The sequence below is a fragment of the Anabas testudineus genome, chromosome 23 (assembly GCF_900324465.2).
Source record: "Anabas testudineus chromosome 23, fAnaTes1.2, whole genome shotgun sequence".
NCBI lineage: Eukaryota > Metazoa > Chordata > Actinopteri > Anabantiformes > Anabantidae > Anabas > Anabas testudineus.
Window position 1 is genome coordinate 11,492,600 of NC_046631.1, and position 13,468 is coordinate 11,506,067.

General features: G+C 40.7%; 1 protein-coding gene across 1 annotated transcript in view; it reads right to left on the reverse strand.

Moving 5' to 3' along the window:
• plxnb2a (plexin b2a) overlaps positions 1–13,262 on the reverse strand; it is a 111,510-nt gene extending 98,248 nt beyond the window's left edge. The window contains exon 1 of the mRNA XM_026363428.1: positions 12,759–13,262. The gene's annotated coding sequence lies outside the window, so the exon portion shown is untranslated. The remainder of the gene's footprint in view (positions 1–12,758) is intronic.
• Between the last annotated feature and the right edge of the window lie 206 nt (positions 13,263–13,468).

The window sequence follows — 13,468 nt, forward strand, 5'->3', positions numbered from 1 at the left end:
CCTGCGTAATATGTACACACATTCAATGGGAATTCCTGTTTTTCCTGTTACAGTTTATTAATTCAACAACTGGATCTGTATCGAGAATCAGCTGATATCTGTATCTTACTGCAACTGAAAGTGTATTCATGGGTAACGCTGCATCACATCTAGTGAAAAGTAGTGAGGGTCACTGAATACTGTTATTTATATGATTGTGGGGACATAGTTTTGTTCAAAAGCGAGTTTCAATGTGAAATACCACTGTGAGCTTGTGTCCCTCCCCTCTCTCCGCTCACGCTGCCAAATAGAAAACCCTTGACAAACATTACCGAGGCCTTTAACAGTGAAGCAGCTCTTCGAGCTAGACCATGATTTACCTCAGACTCCCTCTGTACTTTAACTCCGTTAAGTGGTTGAGCCCATTGAGAATGAGATAAAATGAAAAACTAAACTAGATCAAGCAAACAGAAACACCATCAACAGAAAATGTGCTGATATGTTAATGTTACATGAACCCAGTCGGACTCTGGTGCTGAACACCCACCGTAAAGAGACAGTCTGCACACAACAGGGGGAGCAAAAGCTGAAGATGCCAGTAAAAACAGCATCGGTGTAGGAGCCAAGGTTGTAGCTGAGTATCTGGTGACAGCTGCATGTTGGAAACTCCTTCAGTCTGCGCCAAAATGGTGGCCTAAAAATGACTCTCTAGTCACTTGATCATCCAAACCTGCTGAGCCAGTTTACAATAACACGGTTCAGCTGAGGCAGAGATGACAAAGAAGAAAGGCCAAAAACAATGTGAGTCACTGCAGTAAAAACTTAAAATCACAACACGGGAAAACTGGAAACAGTTTTCAAAGCCCTTGGACATATTTTACCAGACAAGAACTAAACCTGTATCTGGTTTCACTTAATTTAAAAACCTTCTTCTAGTGTAAAATTAGACTTTAACTAATTGTAGTTCTTTCCCTCAAATGTGCCCGCTTCATCTGTAATCAGCAGTGTGTGTGTGTGTGTGTGTGTGTGTGTGTGTGTGTGTGTGTGTGTGTGTTTTCATGATTACAATCACTGCACGCACTGTGGCATGTTGATTGCATGACAAAGACAACAATTAGTGTTTACACCTAATACAAAGTTTGTGGCTAAAAAGAAAAGGAAACGCTCACTTTTTCCTATTAATTCATGCAGAGATCTCAGAAAGCGTTGCATGATGGAAGCCCAAATTAAATCAGAACATTTAAACAGTGGTAAATGGATGAGACATGAGGTAGGAATAAGAGATCTACAGTACGGAGATGTGTGGGAACATCTTGAAATGTTAAAAGAAAGATCAGACAAAACAGTGGAGGAGAGGATTGTAGTTTGGTTTCCTGTGGGGAAGCCAAGAGGTCAAACTCCAGCCATGAGAACACACACACACACATCCTTAATTATCTGGTCAGATGCAGGAGCACTGCTACATGTAGTGTGTCGTTCACCACCTGTCTCTCCACAAGTGTTAGAAAAGCAAAAAGACATATCACCTAAGACCACATGTGAACACCCTGCCACCCACATAAACCACACACACACACACACACACACACACACACACACACACACACACACACACACACACACACACACACACACACACACACACACACACACACTCAAGACTCCGACTCTGTTCTTGTCCCATGCCACCAATGTAGATCCCAAATGTGTGAACATGGATGTATTTCTGTATCTCACACTCACACTGTGTTGCATCATCATCACACACACACACACCTCGACAGAACAGCCAGCCGCACGGGGGCTCGGGGAGCGATCACACTCCGAGACCACGCCAGTGATGTAGCAGACAAATCTAAGATAATACAGCTTCTGTGTCTCTGCAGTAAAAATACTCAACACGGCAGGTTAGCATCTTAAATCCAGCTCAGACAACCACACGTTTTATGGTAAATTAAGTTTTTCTGAATGTGAATTCAAGGTGAAAGAAAAACACTAAATGACACAATGTCAGATTTTGAAGAATGTGGAACAGCTGGCTGTCAGATGTCACATCCAAAGGCCATTTCCTGCTGATAAACTGCACCACAGTTGACTCAACACTGTTGGTGTGTGAGCAGCCCTCAGTAAATGACAAGTGGTTTTAATTACAGCCCACACAAGGACTCCCTCACCTCTAAATACCGACAGCGTGCTGACCTTCATGCCTCGTACTTACATAGAGAAATAGCTAATATTATGTGGCTTTTACCTCTTATACAGTGTACGTGGAATCACACTGGAAATTCCCACAGCCAAAGATCAAATACACGTTCCACGGTCTTCCAGTGGCTCAGAAATCCCCAGTGAAGAAATGAAAACTGAAAGGACCCTGCATACTGATAGCATTACATACTATAAACAGCACAGTACTACAGTATCATAAACAGCCAGGGCTCATGGGGAAAAGACATACAGCACATCTGAAGACCAAACAGGGCAATTACTGTCGTCACACTTTAATATATCAACTCATTTAGTTTCATTATTTATTCACACACACATATATATCTGTATTTTTTTAAACCAACAGCCAGCGAGTCAGACAAACAAACCCAGACTCTGTGGCCTCTGTCACGGGGGATAAAGTGCTGGTGAAGCAAAAATGACTCAGCACATATGAACATGAGGGAGGGAGACAAAAGGTTAACTCAAAGAAAACAAGAAGTAAAACTAGAAATTCTGAGCGAGCGTAGCCTGGTGGATATTCCTGCTGATGTTCTTCATTTACTGGAGTTCTACAGTTTACAAATGTAAAAGGGGATTTTTCCAAGACAGACCAGACATCAGAGATTAAAATCATCTATCCAATAATCCTTGGATGGACAAGAATCCAACATGTAACTGTGCTGACCTCTCTAAAAACAGTGAGAAATGTCAGTGCCCATGGGCCAAATAACTATTTTGCATGGTTTTGCAAGTGTTTATAGTAATTTCAATGAAATACAGTATATCATAAATGGGCCTGGACATATTAAGAAGCAGATACATGCTCAGTTCACAGTTCAGATTCACCTAGTTTAAACTAATGCAGCCCAATACAACAGCCCTGATGTAAAGTACTACTTCAGGAATTTTGTTCAAATTGGTTTCGCAAGGTGTTACATTGAACTGTATGATTGAATATGCTGTTGAACTGTATTCCATAACACTGCCAGGTGCTTCTTGCATTTAGTGCTTTATTGAAATGCAAAAGCCGAACCGATGCCTCTTGAACTTGAGCTCTTGAACTTGGCTGGTGGACTTAATAACTTGGCAGCTGAGTGCATGCCGACTTTAGATTTAATCAGCTGGATCAGAAACAGTAAAAACACTTCAATCTTGCAACGGGTTGATTTTTAATGGCAAAAGCTTTACAGATAGTTGAAAAGTTTAAAGTCACCTGAAGAAAACCTGTGAAACAAAAGCAAATCTAGACTCAAATAGTGAGTGTGCCTGGCCTGCAGCAGCTTGAAGCTTCATGTGCTTCAAGCTATCTGAGCAAACAGAGTGCTAAAGCACACAACACATGCACACACACACACACACACACAGGCACTGTTTCTACTGCAAACACAACCTTTGGACACACGTGCTCCATCACTAACATGCAGCTAAAATGCTCTGATCCTACACTAGTGAGCTGTAAGGCATTTTTAATAAGACGCAAATTCCAGGATGCAACGCAGTGTGATATAATTGCAAAGCAGTAACGCATTACTGTCGCTGTTAGTTTGGCTCATTTCATGTCATCACTCATCGCTCTCTGTTCATTTCCTGTCATCTCTATACTGCCTCAGATAAAAAGTAAAATGGTAAAATAAAATAAAAAATACTATAAAGCAAAAAGTAAGATTATTATCACAATTTTACCCCTCTCAGCTTTTCCCATAGGAAGCTACCACCACTGACAAATTAACGTCTATATTACGTTTTAGCTCGAATACTTCTTTTATCTACGCTGCTTTTGGATGAAATACAAAGCTGGCACAACTCCAAAGCAACAGTGCAGTGATGCAACAGCAATATAAGCAGCAGCAACTCATCTTATAATGAGTTTTTTTACAAAGCATCCCCTTCCTTTGGCTGTTGGCTGATGGTGGAGCTCAGGGGTCGAGGGTTTTTGGAAGATTCAGTAGCTAAATATATTAGATGCAGAGACTCTGTTGCAGCTTAGTGATCTGACGCCGCCGCTGCTGCTGCTGCTGCTTTTAAATGAGAAACCTCTCAGATGCAAAAAATTGTAAAACATGTTGTTTAGACGCTTCCAAATGTGAATATTTCTCTTTTTTGTTTTATATCATAATGAAATGAACAGTTCACGACTGCTGGTTGGACAAAAGACATTGGACTTGGAGAAACTAGGATAAACTTTTTTCACCATTTTCATGTATCAGCTGAACCTTTCACTGCCTTTTTCCACTTCTTGTGAATTTGATGGCCAACTCACAGTTCCTGCAGACACACATGTGCTTCTACTAATGTTACAGATGTACACAGACGTTTTGCACACTAGAAAACACACTTGTTTGTTTTACTTGACTAAACAACATGGAAAAAGTGAGAAGAATTAAACAGTTCTGAAGCACACAGCCTGATCTGGTTTACCTATGTGGCACACACGGAGTCTGTCTGCATCCTTACAGAGTCCAGATGCTCATGAGATTGGGAGGTGATGATATATACATCATGTAGGTGTACTCTAGCAGATACAGCATGAATTGGCTCTTAGGTGTAATATTTAGCTTTGTTTTTCATCTCTACTTACACCTATGGGAAATATCCAGCCCTTTAGCAGTTAAATGTGCCACTATGTTTACCAGCCAGCACCTAACTCTCAGAGTATGTACTCACCACTGTGCCCAAGTTTATGTTCCACATTCACACGCTCTAATATTCAGTCTTCTACGCTGCAGCTTGCTGGACTGTAGAACCCAGTTGTGAAGGAGATAAGCACTGCCACACCAGCACATTTATGAGCTCTCTTTGCCACAATTTTCCTCATCTTGTGCATCAACATGTGACTTTACTCGCATTATCTCAATGTTACCCCTCCAACAACATCTGCTTTTTTCTTGTTTGTGCCCTACAAGTGTCACATTTCATTAATTACTTATCAAAATAATATCAATTATAGCTGGCAGAAGGTGTGGGTATTCAGCGTAAACATGCAGACCACTGCTTTGGTCCTGCAAGAACATAAACTCTGTTCTCTACCACAGGAAAGGAGAAACACTCCAAACACGTGAGATAACTAAGTGTATCCATCTCTCTGCATAATGAACCCTCCTGTAATAAGCTCATACAATAAACTTAAGCACCTAGAATAGCAAGTAATTAAAGGCATTGTATGAAATTAAATAGAAATAGAAAATGCTGGCTAGAGTCATTAGACTAAAGGCCATTGTAGCTCTCCTCCCCCGGTCCTTTTTGTGTCTTTGCATCTCTTTTCATGTTTTCTATTCTTTATCAAGCAGGAGGCGGCCTTTTATTCCTTTAATGATTACTCTGTCTTTCTGCAGATCGACGCTGCACATCTCCGAACAGGCTGACTGACATGACCCCGAATTAACAGAGTGACAGACGCAGTCAGCAATACCCAGGTTGCTAAATGGCCCTCCATAAAATATCTAGCATCATAAATGTGTGTGTGTGTGTGAGAGACAGAGGGATAAAAAGAAAGCATGTATATGTATCAGTGGTCATGATGACGAAGTTAAAGGGCATCTAGGGTATAATAAATGACAACTGATGGGTTGGCAGCTTGCAGACATTGCAGTCTTGGGAGTTTAGCAAAGTGATTCTGACAAAACTGACTTACAAATTGTTCCATCAACGACACAATGTGATCTGACTTGATGTGATGTTTTTTTCCCCCTGTCAGGCATCTTTGCTCGACTTTATAATGTGGAAGACAGAATGGAGAAATGACAGGAACAATTTGCAATATCTATTGTCTTGACAAAACATCCATTTGCATTTCAGCTCAACAAGACTTTTCTCTGAATATGAACGGTTTCTCGACATTTCAAATTAAAACTTTCAAGAAATAGCGTTTGAAAAGTGATGACGTGATAAGTCTCACTGAATTACCAAGATCACTAAATGTTCAGAGGCTGCTTTAGTATCTTTAGAGGAATCATTCTGTCTTCAATTTCTTTGCCATTCTCATAAAAGCCGTTTAAACTCTGCACTAAACGCTGAACATGAGACTGTTTTTTTTTTTTCTCCAAGGTTACTAAAGGAATTATTAGAAGTGAGACCAGAATGTGTAATAGCTGCAGGACATGACCCAAGATGCTTGAAGGTGCAAGGCCTCAGTCTCAGAAAGGCAAATTTTACTCAGCTATTTCTTCATTGCCTGGTATCAGAAGCAAAGAAGGTAAATAAGAAGAAAACAGCGCACAGTTCACAATTATGCATCAATGTTACAGATTAGAAATTCGATGTGGTTTGACGCGTTTCTTCTTGAGCTCACAAATGAATTCATCACCAGAGCCCTTGTCAAAGTGATCGAGTGACAGAATAATCTTTTGTTGCAGCTCTGCTGTGGAGTTCACACCCATTCACACACAACAAAATGGCACAAGAGTAGTAAGGGTATTGGTTCATGCTAAGTTCACTGTGTACGGTTAACATACTCGGATTTCATGGAAAAACATTTGAATATTCTGGAATAAACATACAGTGTTGTTTTGCAAACAACTGGTTTGCCTTTGTAAATGCACGTTGCCCAAAAGATGCCAATCTGCAAACTAAGCTATGTCATAAATCGGCTCTGGTTAAAGACAGCTCAACAACTCGTTAGTTTCACAATCTCAGAACAAACAGCCACGCAGAATGTCAGGAATATGCAAAGCATCGGGGGTCAGGACAAGGCACAAACACAAGCGCAGTGAACTTTAGCACAAGCATTCTGCAAAACAAAGTGTCTTACAACGGGACGAGCAACAGATGGATAACAAATGCTGTCACCATTAACAACACAAGAGGATGAGGGAATATCAAATATGTTGTTTCCATTATTATAATAGTAAGCAACAATTATTCTCTTACCTACCTAAAAAAAAAGTGCAAAACACAGGACACACTGATACTAAACATTAGGTGTTTAACGGCTGCACTCTGTTGTCTGCAGTGTAGTCGAAGCTCCACAGAGGATATCATTTATAAAGCGGTCTGGCAAAAAAACAAGCAGACAGGAGCACAGGTCAGTAATCAGACAGGCTTCTTAAATCACAGCTCTTCACTCGGAGCGTCCCTGACAACAGCAGCTTAATGGGAGCGGCACATTAACAGCTGGACAAACAACACAACGAAGCTCGTCTGTATACACACAGGCCTCAATCAGCTACTCAAAAAAAAAACAAAGACCAGAGACAGACACATAAAAACAGGCTTTTCAACAACTCGGGAGTTAAACTTGATTATTTCATGTTGTTTTCTGTGATTGATCCAAATTAATCAATCTGCCCTAATGTCTTTCTTCACCTATCTGGCAGTGGAGCAGCCTGTGCTGAAGCTGTAAGAAAAAAAGAAAAAAAAGATACCAGGAGATGAATGAGTCTGCACTGAATTAGACTCTAATAGTCAGCGAATATCCAGAGCTTTGGTCTGTGCAATTAAAATTAAATTATTGCTGATATCTTACAATACTAAAAAGAAAGCAAAAGAATTAATAGCAGAATCAGGCAAGAGGATGACAGAGGTTTTCAATTTCTGGAAGTAATTTCCATGTAAAGGTCAAATACAACCACAAGAGTATTCATAAGAAGTCTTTGTTGCTACACGAGTAGCTGTCAAAACTACCAATTACTTCACCAAACAACAGGAAAAATAAATAAAAAGATAAAATCCACATATTAAAATATATCAAATAATGTATACCAACGTTACCAATGCTCATGCTAATACTGGAGCCTCTCAACTCTCTACATCTCTCCTCTTCCTCTTCTTGATTCACCTCTGGAGTTGTGGAGACAAACGTTAATATTTTTCTTTTTCTTAGCATAAATAGCAGCCAAATAACTTACTGACATATCACAAACTTATAACTTATTGTAACTTAGAGAAGCCTGAAGGTAACGCCTCATTTCCAAAAACCCTGCCATATGTATGACAAACATTAAAAGTGATGTACTCTGATTACAATCACTCAGCCCCGCTGTGCCTGTAAAACAATTAAAATACCAAATCACGTCAATGCATGTGTTGTCTATGCAACAAACACATTTCTGATTGTATATGTTTTTTGATAACCTGGGTGAGGGTTTCTAAGAGTTTACTGTGTAAACACTTGGCAGTAAAGTGAAGTTGAGCACAGTGACACTGAGAAGGTCAGCAGCAACACAAGCACACAATGTAAAATGCACCAAACAAGAACACTCCAACTATTGTTGTATTTACTGAGTCATGCACAGGGTGATTTCCTGCCCTGTTGTTCAGACACATGCACACACACATGGGATTGCGACTGATGAGGACGATGTTTTCATTTTACCCGAGTTATGGAATGTCACGAGGCCCTATTACTAACCAGGTGTTGTGTGCAAAGAATTCTTCTTCTTTTTGTACTAGTCTTTATTTATTGTGGCCTTTCTTACCTCTTTATGCAAACACAAACTACTCTATGCATAACACACATACAGTACACTGCCTAATTGATATTTACTGATGGGTAAAATTCAATGCTGCAAATGTAAAACTGAAGTTGCAAAACAAAAAAGTCTTCAAACAAAACGATGATGATGATATAAATTAATCTATCTTTCTTTCTCCCTCTGCTTTTGACCTTTGCCCCTTTGACCTCTGACGACCAGTCGACGCTTCCTGTGTTAAATCACTACAACTTGGAAAAACAGACAAAACTTTCGAGCAGTTTTCCCCTCGTCTCTCTGCCAAGTTAGTGGGAAGAAATGCATTTCTGGCTTTGAGGTTTAGAGTAAATATACTTATTTTGGTGTTCAACAGAGGAGCTACAGTAGATTTGGGACAAACTGAGACACAAGAGTAAAGTTTGAACATTGGCTGCTATTTAGAATAGAGCGTATAATGCATCAGAGAAACACTGTCTTTAAGGGCTTTGGTGCCACTTTTTGGACTCCATCATCCTATAAGCTGTGAAATAAGGCCGCACTCATCAAGCAGCCAACAAATACTACGGAGCTTTGCACTGAATTAACTGTCCAAAGTAGAAAAAATATAAAATAAAAACTTTACGGTTGCCGGATTTACAAAGTGGCTGAACACATGCTGCAGAAAGTGCGAGCCAATTGTGCGGCAGTCAGCAGATGGTCAGCAGTGAAAACAAGACGTCCAACTGTTAGAGACTGTTTTATCTCCAACATTGATTAAACAGATTAAATCCAGCTAATTATGCCGTTCTAAATGAACAGCTATTTATTATGCAGCCACATGAACGGCCTCAAAGAACCTTCTCCTTCATGCAGGTTTTCCAATCACTGTAACACATGAACCCAAAATATGTGCTAAGAATTACATTAAATGCACTAATAAATTAAGTGGTACAGCTCATGTACATCCCATGTTGAATACAGGATGGTACACTTCAATTTTACTTACATAAAGGATCTGAATACTACCACGGGTTGTGCTACAACATATTTCACTATACATTGTGACACTGTGGGTTTTTTCTCTGAGCTTCCACAGACATATAACCAACAGCATTTGCTGTTTACTTATTATTTAAAGGATTACTGGATTCATGAAATGCGACTCCCAAGCTCTCTTTCATTCCATTCAGAGTTTGCTGTTTGCCCCAGGGCGCGCTCAGTGGCACAACTTTCTGTGTAAGAGCAAACAGCCATGTTATTGTGACAATAGCAGAGTTACTCAACCACCTGCCAGCATTCCTCGCAAACAGGTTTCTGTCGAGGTGGTTTCTGTCTCCATTAATGTTCGGTTTAGCCAACAAACTGACAACATTTCTCTCGTTCTCTGGCAGATTACAAGTTTAGCAACACACTCATTCCTGTGTCGCAGAAAAACTTTTAGTGGTTTAGGTGAACGCTGCTGGGTGGAGGCAGTTTCTCCTAACTTAGGCACTAAATTCAATACATGCTTGAGCTACCTCCTGCAAATCAAAGATGAAGTTCGAAGTTCTTCCTTAGACATATAGTGCTGTGCATGCAGCAGAGATGAGAGGAGACTTGTTGACACCAGAAAGCAGAGAGATAATACTGTCGATGCATACGAGGAAACTGGTGTTTCTTTTTTCATCTGTCGTGTTTATTCACAACAGATGCCTATTGCATTTGGTTTCCAGCATTGTACCTCATTTAGTCAAAGAAAGGGAGATTTAACCTTCATTTACCAAGTTTGTTAGCTCGACTGCTAATGGAACAATAAGTAGACAGTGTGTTAAAAGGAAATTAGGAGGTTCGATCCTACAATAGCTGGGGACTCCTGTCTTATGCATACTAATATGATGCTCAACTGGTTAGTTGAGCTTGGCATTAAGACACACAGCTCTCTAAAATGTTGATATAGACTAGTTTTGTTTGGATTAAACAAACAGGATATAGCATGTTTTATTAATTAGTGATCTTCAGAGTAAGCAGTTTTTGTGCTGAGCTTACCGCCTTCAGGCAGCAGACTCATTTAACATACAGGCATGAATGGTGTCTAAACTCTCAAAAACAAATAGGGAGTAGATTATTTCCCAAAGTACTGAATTATTTCCTTGAATGCTGGTCAGACCGGGGATTTGAGGACATGAACCTTAAGGCCAGGTCAGCAAGCAAAAGCAACTTGCGCTTGCAACCTTGACCATTTCGAGTCCCCCCTGATTTTCACCACAGCATCGAAGTAGATCTCATCCTGCTTCTGGTCTGATAGAGCCTTCAGATCAGAGTAAAGGTCAGGTCAAAACAAATACAGAAGAGGGGAGAAAGCCAATATGAAGAAATCCCTGGACTCAGCTACCAAATGAAAAACATGTCCAGCTGTGCCAGGTTGTACAAAATACACAGTGAACCCGCTGACCTTCCAACACTGTGACTATCGTATGAATACATGCATAAGAAGAGGCCATTTCCCTTTGAATTTTCTTTCTGTGAATTCCTTCTTTGTGTACCACGAAGTTGCAAGTCAGCCGTCTTTCTGGACCTGCCCAATAAGCAAAGGATGAAATTCCTTTTGTGTCCCCGAAATATGTTTAAGCACTTATGACCTCCTTTCTCACGTTGAACTTCCTGCTCAAATAGTCTGGTTTCAAGCAACATATTAAAAAGAACAAAGCACATTTGAGCTATTGATTGCTTTAATATCAACATTAACTGAACAAGCGACGCCAGCGAGTGTTCGGACAAATTTCCATCCCTCATTTTGACACTGGATGCCTGCAGCTTGTAAGTTAAGCGTTTTAAAATGGTCATTTTTCCACTTTGATACACTTCTTCCTAGTGGTTATGCGTTCATATCAAGCATACATGCACCTGAAATTATAAAAAAAGAATTCATGTTTCAAGCAGTTTGCTCCAAAAAGCACACCCCAACATCCCAGAAGTAAATACACCAAATTAAACATGAAATGAAGCGCTCAGGGAGCCTTGAAACTCCACGCACCACTGATCGGAGAATCATATTAACCATAACATCAAACAACCCGAGTCTAAACAGAGCGGTGCCGCTGTAGCTATAATGGTTTTATGGCTGCAGAGCTCAAGGTGCAGCATGGAGACAATGCTAATCCATTAACTGACACCATGGGTAATTACCTTCCCATCATGTACAGTAATGCTTTGCAGCAGATGGCCACCAGCACCGTTTTCAAAGATGCATAGTTCTACACATTAGATGGACGTCAGGGTGTTTTAATGAACTTTGGAGCCGAAGATCTGACTTAGTGTAATCAGTGTGTGGCTGCTGATGTAATGTATAAGCTCTTCTGAGCAATACAGCCATGAAAAGCAAATGTTTCTACCAAATTATAGTAAATGCACACGATCCTACGGCTATCGAAGACATGCAGCACTGAAATCATCTCCTTACTCTGCTTGGGACTGGTATAGATGTAATGAGGAGAAGAAAAAGATGTATACAGCTGTGATTAATCCCACAATGTAAAGAGAGGCAGAAGAAGTCACTCCAGGACTCCAGTGTTGAAGCACTGTTCATTTGCTCAGCAGCACCAGCCCATTAACTGAAGCTCCAGATGTTCTATGTATTGATTAGTCCCAACACACTTTGAGCCAGACTCCATAGAACAATCTAGAAATTAAATATTACCTTGCCCTATTTACAAAGACCATGATCATGAATGCCTTTCCAACAGTAATCTCATGTAAAGTTTAAAAGGAAAACACCCACTAAAGTTGTCTTCCACTAATATTTACGCTATTTGCAGCTGGTTACTTAAAATAAATCCACTCCAAAAGTTTTTTTCTTAAAGAAAGTCCTTCTTAGTGGATAAGTTTCTATCCCGAATACCAAATTTGGCCAAGCTTGATGCAAAACGCCACAACATATGTCACAGTGTGTGTGCGTCATGCGCCGCTAAGCAATGACTTGTTAAAGTTGAAGTTTTCCAAGTGGACCTCGGTGTGACGTCCTACAAATAGGCGAAGGAAGGGAAGAGGACGTGCTGAAAAGAAATCATATTCATTTACAAAGGTTTAACCCTCTTTAAAAGGCTTTGTGAAACTGCTGTTGTTAGAGAGGAAGCGATGTTTAGTAAAAACAGCAAAATATTCATGACATCTGCAGTAAAAAGTATCTACAGGCAGAAATCTGCTTACCCCTGGATCTACCGTGGATGTCTTTCACCCTGCAGGCGCGTTTTCTTTCTATATTCCCCAAAGATATCAAAAGTAAAAATAAAGCTGCTCCTCTGAGTCACCGGCCCTTGAAAAAAGTTCCCAGATTTACATCCTGATGTGAGGAAACGACACAAACTGTGGTGAAACCAACGTGTGGCTCAGCTGCGCGCTCGGTGCACTCACGGCTGAAGTTTGGGTCCAGTACCAAGTCGACAAACGGCTTTCTTCGTCCTTCCCACGCCCAGGAACCCGGTTAACTACATGCCCGGCTCAGGTGTAATTCATGACTAAGCCATAACGCGCGCACACGCAGGTTTTTAATGGCAGGAGTGCGTGTTTTCCGGACGCGGTGCCGACGCGGAGCGCAGAGATCCAGCTGGATGATCAGCGGGGAGCTGCGCTGCAAACGGCGACAATGCAACAAGACTGGGAAGTATCAAGATGAGGGCTTTTCTTCCTCCTCCTCCTCCTTCTCCTGACACTACTAAACCCCCCCAATTCCTGTAGGATCGTACAGCCGCGCCAAATTAGTCAAACAGGCCTAGAATAACACCAGACGTCTGTTTACCTCCGTTTCAAAATAAAAGCTGTGGATTGGGGCACTGCAAAGCAAGGAAGCCTAAAAAGATGAAGCAACATGGAGTGATCATGGCTGGCATTGATTACCTTATTAACTAAAGCACATTTCT